We start from the raw sequence: 11,667 nt of genomic DNA, 5'->3' as shown, positions 1-11,667 counted from the left end.
TGCAGTCGTTCACTCTGTCGTCGGGACCTCTCCCACTGGATCCACGAGTCGCTGATGGGCCCCACGCTTGGGACGCCAATTGTAAAAACTAGGGTCGGGGACAGTCGATTATTGCCCGGCAGTACCGCCTCTTTAACCCACGAAATATTAATCAATGAAGAGGCAGGCGCTGGAGACTGGAAAGCAGGAAACAAGGTTTTATTCTCTCCGGAGGAGAAACACAGCAAAACAGACAGCAGGTATCGTTCTGAGGTGCTCTAACTACATTTCTGAGGCCTGGCCTTTTATACACTGTTTTATGACTTTATTGCAGATTACATATTCATGGCAGTGCTTTGATGTACGGAAAGACATTCTCGGAATCTCCCCTTTGGGCCCGTTCCCACACACATTTACAGTTGAAGTCCCCACCCTAGTCACAACAGGTGATGAGTATCGCGCAGCTGGATATTCCGCCTGTTCACGGAATGTGGGGGGGGTTTTATCGGATCTCATAGGGTGGGTGCTTTGATCAATTCGGGGGTCCTTTGATGGGGGGAAGCTTCCTACTGTACGGGGAAGGGCAATAAACAGTATCGGCAGAGCTAGGTGTCGGCCTGGGAACGAGGGAGGCAAACGGGCACAGGAAAAAAGGGGGTTTTGCATCAAAAGGGCCGGGGACTATGAAAGGAATGAAGGGAGGTGTCGCGCTGGGAACAGGATGGGGTTCTGAGTCGGGGCTGCGCTGAAGAGGGGTTTATGACTCAAAGCATGTGCGTGCGGGGGGGGGTGGGTCAGCGTGCAGGCTTGGTGAGAGCGAAGGGCTATGCTGGGGGGCCGGTGGCATGCAGAAAGGGCTGTTCTGTTCAAGGCACCTAAAATGGCGGGGCGCGCGCGACAAAAAGTGTGGCATCAGGGGAAAAGGCAAGATGGCGCAGATAATGTTCACCAAACCGTACTAATTTTCCACAAGGTTCACAGAGGTTTGCAGAACTGGCTGCTTTTGGGTGTTTGTTACTGTGGTATCTATGGAATAGCACAATGGTTATGACTGTGTCCAGGAATTTGGAAGTAGTGCTATCTTCATTACTCCTAGTCCTACTGTCCCTCTTCACAGTCTTTAGGACTTTCATCCTTTAATAATGGCTCCGATGGTTCAAGAGGATTCAGGGAATATCAGACTCATTTCCAACAACCAATATAGGTGGGCGGGCCTGCAATCACAATATTTTCATTGGAGAGTCACCTCAATAGTGATGATTGAATTGAGACAGTGTGGACCTCTGAATAATAAAGGTTGTTATTAAGTAATTAGGACAGTAAATAGATCAACTCTACCATTCAAATACTGCCTAACACTAACCATTGCTTCCTGCACCAAATCACTTTACTTGGTCCCTCTCTTACAGTTTAGTTTATTCAAAGTCAGACATCCCTAGAAACAGCCACTGGTGGAACACCGGGTCCTACTGGCAATGTAGCCTACTTCACATAAAAAATGAAGTGCAAACGATGGGAAAAGTATTTTGCTTCATTCTTTTAATAGTGTCTATTTGTGGAGCATGTGTTTTTTGTTGAACATTACTATTTTGCAAGCCAAGAGGTCATGTGTTAATACATTTGTTTCACGGTGTGGTTTCTTCATTTTCTGTCTGGATCAAAGCCATTTATTTTCGTGAGCTGGAGCAAAGTTCCATTCCCTGTCACATTCGCATTTCCTATAATTTTGCACCCGGGTAAACTTTATGTAACATTGACTGCGGTGTTACGTGTGCTGTGAAACTTTGGAGTGAAACGAGCAACCTTGCAACAATTAAGCGCCAGGTAAGGGGAAGAAGGAACAGGAAATGTAACATGTGTCTTTAAAATATTGGGACAAGTCGAATGAAGAGCAGGAGGGACATCTCCAGGTAGAACTTCCAGCAAATAAAATCCACCAAATCGCCAAGAAGATCACATCTAGCTAGCTCACACTTATTCACCAGGAACTTCTTGATAGCACTTTCATGGCCTTATGCAAGATTTCGTGGGCGCTATATAAATGATGAAACATCTATTTTTGCTCTCGTGCCACCCCGTTGTCATTTTTTCCCCTCAATAATCGTTCCCTGCAGTCAGCAGAAAATCACCCCGACCTTCGTCAAAAAGCCTTGACAGGCAACATATCCATTCCCCGGGTCACATCATGTTCCTTACAGATCTTAAATCGTCTGTGCACGTTGTTTACAACTGAGCAGCACGCGCTCATTGTGAAAGGCTATGTAAATCTATATTTTGTGTGGTTTTGGGAGGTGTTTATCGGTTCTGAACAAGTTCTTTCAGACTCCAGGTGCTGATGGCCTCCTGACAGAGCTACTTTCATGAGGCGCGCGGAGGCCTCTAATAGCGCTTTGAGAATGAAACGACGCCAGCCTGCCGGCACTGGTGCCCCAGATAGAGCTGTCATATCCGGCAAAATAAAAGATACATCTATGAAAAAGCGCCGTGCGAGAGCCGCCACCTTCCTCTGCTCTAAGCTTTGGAAGCCGCAGCACAAAAATGCACATTCAAAGACTGATTTAGCACCCGAGGACACGTTTTAGTGGAAACAGATTTAATAAACTACATAAAGTGAAGAAATTCTTGAATTAAACAAAAAATAGAGTGCGGTTAGGTTTGCTCACGAAAGGCGATTTCAGCTTCTACCAGCACATGCTTGAGTCACTCTGCCCTCTGGCGGAACATAGTGGTGGGGACACCATGTTATCGTTAAAGACAGCAACTATAATATATGTGCATCATCACAAGAACATTTTTTTTTTGTTTCATAATAATCATTAGTTTTATGTAGTATCATGAGACTAGGGGCCGGATTACGTGTCGGGCGGACTGACGCTGACAGGCCATCGGTGATACAAAAGGGGGTGGTGATGGACGGAGCATCTGAACCAATCAAACACTCACACCCAGTCAACAGATCTGGGTTTAATCAATCACCCTCTGACAGAGCACCGCATTACAGTGTAGGCCAGTGGTTCCCAAACTTTTTTGACCTTTGGCTCCCTTGACCTAATCGGCAGTTGGCCGTGGCTCCCCACCATTTTTTTACCGGTGGGCGGGATGTAATCCTACCTCGGGAGTACTTCCTGTTGTCTTCCTTAAAGTAATTGGGACGCAATAAAGGTATTATAATCATATTTGTAACAAAACAAGATGATAACAGTTGTTTAATAAAAACTCGTTAAGTGAGAAACAATACAAGATTAATAGCCAAATATGTCTACATGCAATTTATTTTAACCACACAACAATAGTTTAAAAACTTCTGTATAATAAAATATACCCCCCAGTCTGAATAACCCCACCGCATTTATGGTTCCATTCCCACCCTCCCTCTCACTCCTGGAGGGGGCTTGAGCCATCTGCAACATCCTGGTGGGCCTTACTACTGGTCGAGAGGGCCCATGCCTCCCCCACTGAAATTGAGAGAAGAGATGTGTGGGATGGATAGACTGCAAAGGAACGGCATTTGGTAAAACCACGTGCTTACCACACAGCAGTCTTTTTTAAAATAAGGAGTTAGGTCCTGGGACATGCAGTTGGTTGGACCTTCACTAGATTCCAAATATACACAGCATTACCAACTGCACGTTTCTTTTATGTCTCAAATTTGAGCACTACAAACTCATATCTATTGAGCTTGTAAGGTATACTTTATTCATACCTGTTTTATTTCATTATTTTTTCATTATTTTCAATATCTAAGAAAAGACACTGTACATATTTACACACAAATACAATACAAATCAACATATATATACTACAATTCAACAATACATATAAACAATTTATCAATTTTTATCACCAGACATCAATTTGTGAGAGGTGTTCTCTAGTAACACCAAATGACAAAGCTACGTCACATTACACTAAATATTTCATCAATTGCAAGTTAATCTAGAAAAGGAAATTCTGAAAGCAAAAGATTTCATACGACCACATATGAATTAATTGGTCTACTAGACTTCCAAGTCAATCTCTTGTAAATGACGCGTTTCGAACCCTATGACATCAGTTTTCGGGTTCTCATCAGGGCTCTGTCTTTTCTATTTGTCTGTTCTCCAGCTCATACCAGTCCACAGGGTCGCTTATTTTAAAAGATTCTTCTACTCTGCTACCTGCCCGTGTTATACGTTACTCGTAGAGACTTTTGCTTGTATGTTCTCTCGCCTTGGTCGTTGTTAATTTGTGGCCAAACAATCCTGTTTGGTCTGTGGACGTGTGTTCAACGCACTTCGTTTAGTTATTAGACCCACTTGTACGGCTTCCACACAGCAGTCAGCACCACAACAGAGCATCAAGGGCCAAGTACAGAACGATTGCATTAGTGCAAAAACTAAATAACATCCTTAATAAAGAGCCTTCAGGCACTGTGTGTGGCACCTGTCATAAAGCAACAGCCCAGCAGAACAGCTTTGAGCTGCAGATGGACTGGAGTCATGAACAGAGAGCATGTTCATCAAAGTATTGCTGCATGGAGGCGCACCGGGACATGGCGGCCCCTGGATCAGCCACACTCCGTTTACCAGTCACTAGTTTTACCAGGGAGTGACAAACTCGCCCTGCTTGGGGCCTTTTTCTCAGAGAAAACCCATTTTATCTGCATGTGTTTGGGAGCCACCATCTCCTCCCAGGCCTTCAAAACGGACCTCAAAGTTCTCCTCCTTCAAAGACACTTCCAAATTTAACTCACACCTTCTCTATTATCTGAAGGAAGACCTTCCAGTACAGAAAATTCTATTCTCCATGACTATGGAAGTGCCTTCCCAGTGTGTTCTTGTGGTTTGAGTGTCTGCCATTTATTGCAGTGTTATCCTTCTACCTGTGTTTGGAACTCTTTTATAACATGCACATGTCACTTTTCTCTTGTAACACTGTTTGCTACCTCGTACATTCTGTTTGCTTTAGATACTTGCACAAGTGCCACCATTGCCTACATAAAGTTTTTTCTTGTGCTTGAGTGTCTGCCATTTATTGCAGTATTATACCGCTACTTGTAGTTTGTACGTTTTTGTAACTTGCACACACGTCACTTTTTCCTCCTGTAATGTACCTGATAAGATGTCATCCATCAATAAAATGCATCCTGCCTGCTTGCCCTGGGTAAAAGGAGCAAGCAATTCCTTCCTATTCAGAGTCGGATTTGCATGTTGGTGTATGAGGCAAATGAGCTGATGGTAGCGTTCCTCGTGTTTTTTTAATGTTCTGTGTCTTTTCCGCAGATCCGCATCTCTGGAGGCTCTCATTTATTGCAAAAAAGTCTTTCATTGACTTTTTTTCCTTCTGGATCACAAGTAATTCCCAACAAGTTGTATGGGCCTGTGAGATGCGTGTTAATATTAATTGATCTAATACATTTATTGGCGAGGTAAACCAGTGTGCTTCGAAATTATATTGCAATTTAAGTGTTTCTCTTAGGTAGGTGGTAAAGACAGGACATCTGATTTTACATGATTTCATTTTAGTCATATTTTTTTGGACCAAAATCTTTCATAAGGAGGCAACAGTGCCCCTGTGTGCAACCTCGTCATCGAGGCAAATGTATCCGTTATGTATTACCCATAAGGGACGTTAAGCAACAAAGATACATACATAATTTATTTGGGCAAATACAATTTTATGCTTCAGACTCAGTTATAATAGCAACAACTGGTGCCTCCATACAGGTTTATTTTCAACACTCGGGGTGGCGGTATTGCTTTAAATGACGCCTACCATCCCCATGTTCCTATCTGAGAATTTTTATTCAGGTGAGAAATAATACAGTCTGGCGAGGGGGAGAGAAAATAAGGAAGCTAGTGCTGGGGAGTCAGGCAGCATAACGTTTCTGCATAGAGAGAGTGCAGTGATGAGGTATTTGAATGAGGACATATTTTGATGCTGACGAGTTTGTGTGTCACATTTCCTCATTTGAGATGTGCTTGCTTACCGATTTTAGTTGAACAGGGTCCCTCGAGGAGAGGAGAGGCGAGGTGAGGCATGGCATGGCAGGGCAGGGTACGGGGGTCAACAGCAACGTTCCTCCAATGGTCCAAGCTTGCTAAGGCAGTAATGGTGAGCCTACGCAGCTTAAGTACGACGCGTGCGTGCGTACGTACGCACGGATGCGTATGGCTGTGCTGGGCAAAACCATTTTGAAGGTGGCATTTTAAACCCCACTGCATGTTGGGCTGCAATTTATATCACCCACATCCTGTGTGGCGGCGCGGCACCCCTGGCTGCTCATCACAGCGCACCGGGGTGCCGCGGCGCACACTTTGGGAACCGCAGGTGTAGGCGATGGGACAGCAGAGGTCAGGGGTAAAGTCCGCCGAGTCCGACAGGACCATCTGTATGTAGTGAGCCACACAGCCTCCACTATACATTGTTGCAACTGCAACTCCCTGGGCGGTGCTCGGACCGGGGAGTATAAATAAAGAGGGACATCAGCTCTCGTGGGTGGCGGCACCGACGACTACAGAGTGGTCGTGTGTCTTTACTCGTGCCCAGCAAGTAACATGCCTCACCCTTGATTTAGCACTGTGCCCCTCTATACCTCGTTTCCCATCCCCAGCAGTGAGCAGTACTTCGAGGGGCCCCATCACACTGCAGTCCCAACAAGAGGCGGTGCCGAGGCAGGCACCGCCATCGGAATTATGATGTCCCTTTCCGACAGCCCTTTCATGTCTGTCCCTCTGTCGTGAAGAGGCTGTCAGAAAGGGACTTTGTGGACACCAACCAGGGCCCCCTTCCCTGGTGGGCCACTGCAAAGTGGCCCAGGGGGCACATATAGTGCCCTCTCACACATCCATTTGCCATGTATCACATGATGCATGGCACACAGTGCATGGATATGTGCAAAGTGCTCATTTACACTCCGGCCTGCGCTGCTACCCTTTTCCTGGGCCCCAGCAGAAGCAGCAGTGTAAAAAAACACTTTCAGACTGCCAGCCTGGCGGTCGCATTATAATGCAGTCCGTCGGAATGTCAACTGCTTGACGGACAGTCTCCAGGAAGCCGCAAGGGTGGTTGGCGGTCCAACCAACCACCTTAGTAATCAGGCCCTAGGTGTGCTAGGACCCTTGCAGTTCTGGGCGGACTCAGTAGAGAAAATACGTAACTGGATGGGAGGTATTAATGGTTATGGCATAGTCAGAGAGTAGAGTGAGATTGTATGCTAAGGAATAAAGATGTAAAATCGAGAGCACCATGTGTGGCATATTGATTTGCATGCTCCCGGGCTGGGGAGGACGCTACATTTTATATAGCGCTTTGTCTGATACATCTTTAGAAAAACATAATTTAAGTTAAATGTTCACTCAAAATTCTCCCCACTTGAAGACCTGGCGTTGGGAAAGACACTAAGACTACCTTGCTTTTTTATTGCTGAGTCATACATATTGGATTTTCTTTGTGTTTAATATGCTAACACAAGCATGCACACATGTGTTCGCAGAGCAAAGCCAAACCTGTTGCCTCTAAAAACACGTATTTCAAAAGACTGGAGGACTGGGTCGCAAAGCGAAGTGGTTCTTTATTAGACTTTTAGGAAAGCACCACAAGCACATATGCAGTTCAAACAGCAAGATCTCCAAGAGAGCTGTAATTAACAAATAGTCTTTCAATACGTATCCTCTCCCCGAACTAAGCCTTGAAACTCACTGTCCAATGGCTCGCATCCAATCAACTCAAACTCAACGCAAAGAAAACTGAATTTCTCCTGATCGCCCCGTCCAACACCAACCTTGAGATTCAATCATGGATTAAGGCTATCACAGCCTTGAATTGCCCACCGACCATCATGGATTAGGCCAAAATCCCTGGGAATCACCCTCGACAGCAATCTGAACATGCGGTACCATATCAATTCAATGGCCAAATCAGCCAGATTCCACCTGAGCTACCGTAGGAAATTGAAACCCTTCCTCGATGCTCCCGACCTAAAAATGGCAGTCCAAGCACTTGTCATCTCTAGACTGGAATATGGCTGTTCTACCCTCTCGAGTCTACCCAAGATCTCCCTGGCACCGCTAATAAGCCTGCCTCAACGCGGCCGCCAGACTACTCACCGGCACGAGGAAATACTACCATATTTCCCCGCACTTGAAAGCTCTCAACTGGCTTCCCCTGGAGGCAAGAATGCAGCTCAAAGTAGCATGCATCACGCACAAGGCCTTATATTCCAACTCCCCTGCATATCTGAGGCAGAAACTTGTGATTTCCGGAGGAATCAGAAACTCACGATCTGCCAGAGACCTCCTGCTCCAACCTGCACACTTTTGGAGAAAAAAACGTACAACCGGGCTTTCTCCAGGGCTGCTCCAAGAATATGGAACTCTCTCCCACCTGACATCAGAAGAATACCCTCTCTGACTCACTTCAAAAAGGATGCTAAAACATTCCTCATGGGTAAATTTCTCATTTAAACTTTGTCTCTACCACCACTACGGCCCTGATCTATAGCCATCTATTGCCTTCCTTCAGATTATCTAGCTGACTCCATCAGAAACCTGGGGCCTTGCCGCGAACATTGGTTAACATAATCTGTAAATATGTTATCTCACCTTGAGTATTTGGATATTTAATCTGTAAATATGTGCCCTATCTCTCTTATGTATCCTTCACCCTGCCCTCCCTCATTCGATCAGTAACTGGATGATGCTATGCCTATTCTGGACATGACTATGTTTTCCTGTAAAGCGTCCTAATACTATAACGGGTCAAGTTCACGCACTATAAAACACATAAATAAATAAATAAATAAATATGCATCAGTCTGTGTTGCTTTCTTTGAACTTCTGGTGGAAGCAACCAAGGGAAGCACATAGTTCCTGGGGATTGTGGGAATTTTGTGACAAGCTGCTGCATTGACAGCAAAGTGGCATCTCACTGTGTTTCTGCTTCCACATGGAGGGCATCCTCCAGAAACACAAACTCCACATCAGAGGGGTAAAGACATTACTGAGAGTGCAGAATCGGAATTGGGCTCATCTCCAGACAATTCAATTTCTTGCATTAGTATAATTTCAATTGATGTAGATTCAATCAGTGGTACACATGAGATTGCAGTTGCAGAAGAGGCAATTGTTGATATGGCAAATGCAAAAAGAACAATTGATAGACAGAATGCTGATCAATGTCAAACATTCACCCCAGTACAAAGATCTGTGCCTAAATCCATTGGGCCAAGGACAGCACTCTCCCCAGCAGCTCCGCCTCACCGTTGCCAGGACTGACACCGACCCCCGTGCAGGTTTCGAGCCAGCTACCCGGCACTGCACGTCAGGGTCTGCCTGGCTGCTTTCCGGTAACCCCCATTGCTCCACTGTTGCTGTTGCTGATTGTATTTTCCTTGTATTGTTTATTTTTCTAATGCGTTGCATTTTCATTGCATTGCCCTCGTCTTCCCGTTCCTGCCGCTGCTGCCCATGGGGCCCCGCCTCCCCGACCCAGCCGCTCCCACCTCCCTGCCACTGCTCCTGCTCCCTTCCCTTCATATGGTGACTGCTGCGCGGTCGCGCAGCAGATGCACCTACGGCAAGCCCGTCTGTACCCGGCCGCGCCTGGACCGCGCCCAGTGCCATATCCCTTGGCCCCCGCGAGAGCCACGACACCCGACGCTGCTAAGACGCCAACTTCCTCCATGAACTCAACACCGGACGATCATCCAAATGCTTCCAGGCCACCCCGAAGCTCACCCATGGACCCTTCACCTGCTGAAGCTGCAGCTTCACCAGCCTCCGAACACCTACACATCCTACCCCACCCGCCAGAGCAGAACGCAACCACCTCAGATGCATACTACTCAACATCCGCTCCATCCACAAGCACGCCATCGAACTCTGAGACCTACTCGACTCAACCTCCCCGGATGACGCCTTCCTAACAGAGATCTGGATAAACCCCTCCTCAGCACCCGACATCGCCATAGCCATCCCAGATGGCTACAAGATCATCAGAAGGGACCGCACCAACAGACCAGGAGGAGGAGTCACTATAGTCTACAGAAACACCCTCAGAGTCTTGGCATCCACAGCAGACACCTCCAGCACCGCCGAACACCTGCACTTCCAGATCCACACGGACCCCAACACCACCCTCAGAGGAACACTCGTTCATCGACGCCATTGCCGACATCATCAGCACGCATGCTCTTGCTTCCACAGACTACATCCTCCTTGGAGACCTGAATTTCCACCTCGAGAATGCCGACGACAGCAACTCCGTCGCTCTGCTTGATAACCTCGCCAACCTCAGACTCAAATAACTCATCACGACCCCCACCCACACTGCCGGACACACGCTCGACCCCATCCTCTCCGCCAGCAAGCACATCTCCTTCAGCCACACCACTGAACTCCACTAGAGCGACAATTGCTGCGTCCACTTCACCTTCAAGAAACCCACCTCACACCACCACCCACAACAGATCCCTACTGCAGTTGGAACAAGGTCACCGAAGACCAGCTCATCACCTCCCTCGCCTGAGACCCACCAACAGACACCACAGACACCAACACAGCCACCCACAACCTCAGGCAATGAATCGACGACTGCGCCAACACCCTCGCCCCGATCAAAAAAACCCTGAAACAGACACGCCGACAGAAAGGCCAGCCAGGTCACCATCGACCACCAGGAATTCAAGCGGACCTGCCGAAGACCCGAGAAGAAGTGGCGCCACGAAATACCGTTGGACAACCACGCTGCCCTAAAAAATGCCAACCGCAAGCTCCACCAACTCATTCGAGCCACCAAAAAGACCTCCTTCACGGAACGCATCGACAACAATGCACACAACTTCAAACAGCTCTTCAACATCATGAAGGAACTCTCCAACTCCAGCTCCAATGACATCCCGCCGTCGCAATACCTATGCGTCTCCTTAGCCACCTTCTTTCACCGCAAGATTGCTGACATCCACGACAGCTTCAATGCCCAGACCTTCCCTGCAGCCGCCGACACTGCAGACTCACCTCCCCCCAGCCTCACCAACCGACTGCTCTCCTGGACCCACGTCAACAACGACACCTTGAAGACCATGAACACCATCCACTCCGGCTCACCATCCGACCCCTGCCCTCACCACATCTTCAACAAAGCAAACCGCATCACCCACCCCAGCTCCGGAAGATCATCACAGCTCCTTCGAGTTTGTCACCTTCCCGGAAAGCTGGAAGCACGCCAAGATCAACACCCTATTCAAAAAACCCACAGCAGACCCAAAGGACCTCAAGAATTTCTAGCCCATCTCCCTGTTTCCGTTCCTTGCGAAAGTCATCGAAAAGATCGTCAACAAGCAACTCACTTACTTCCTCGAGGAAAACAACATCCTGGACCCGTCCCAATCCGGATTCCGCAGCAATCACAGCACCGAAACCGCCCTCATCGTTGCCACCGCGACATCAGGACCGTACTGGACAACGGCGAAACCGCGGCCCTCATCCTCCTGGACCTCTCAGACACCTTCAACACCATCCGCCACCACACCCTACGCACACGCCTACATGGCACTGGAACACACAAAAAAGCTCTGGACTGGACCACCTCCTTCCTCATCGACAGAACCCAGAGGGTTCACCTCCCCCATTACATTCTGAAGCCACCAAGGTCATCTTCGGCGTGCCCCAAAGATCATCCTTTAGCACTACCCTTTTCAACATCTACATG

This window comes from Lissotriton helveticus, chromosome 1_2, assembly GCF_964261635.1.
Source record: "Lissotriton helveticus chromosome 1_2, aLisHel1.1, whole genome shotgun sequence".
Lineage (NCBI taxonomy): Eukaryota > Metazoa > Chordata > Amphibia > Caudata > Salamandridae > Lissotriton > Lissotriton helveticus.
This window is presented reverse-complemented; position numbering follows the sequence as displayed.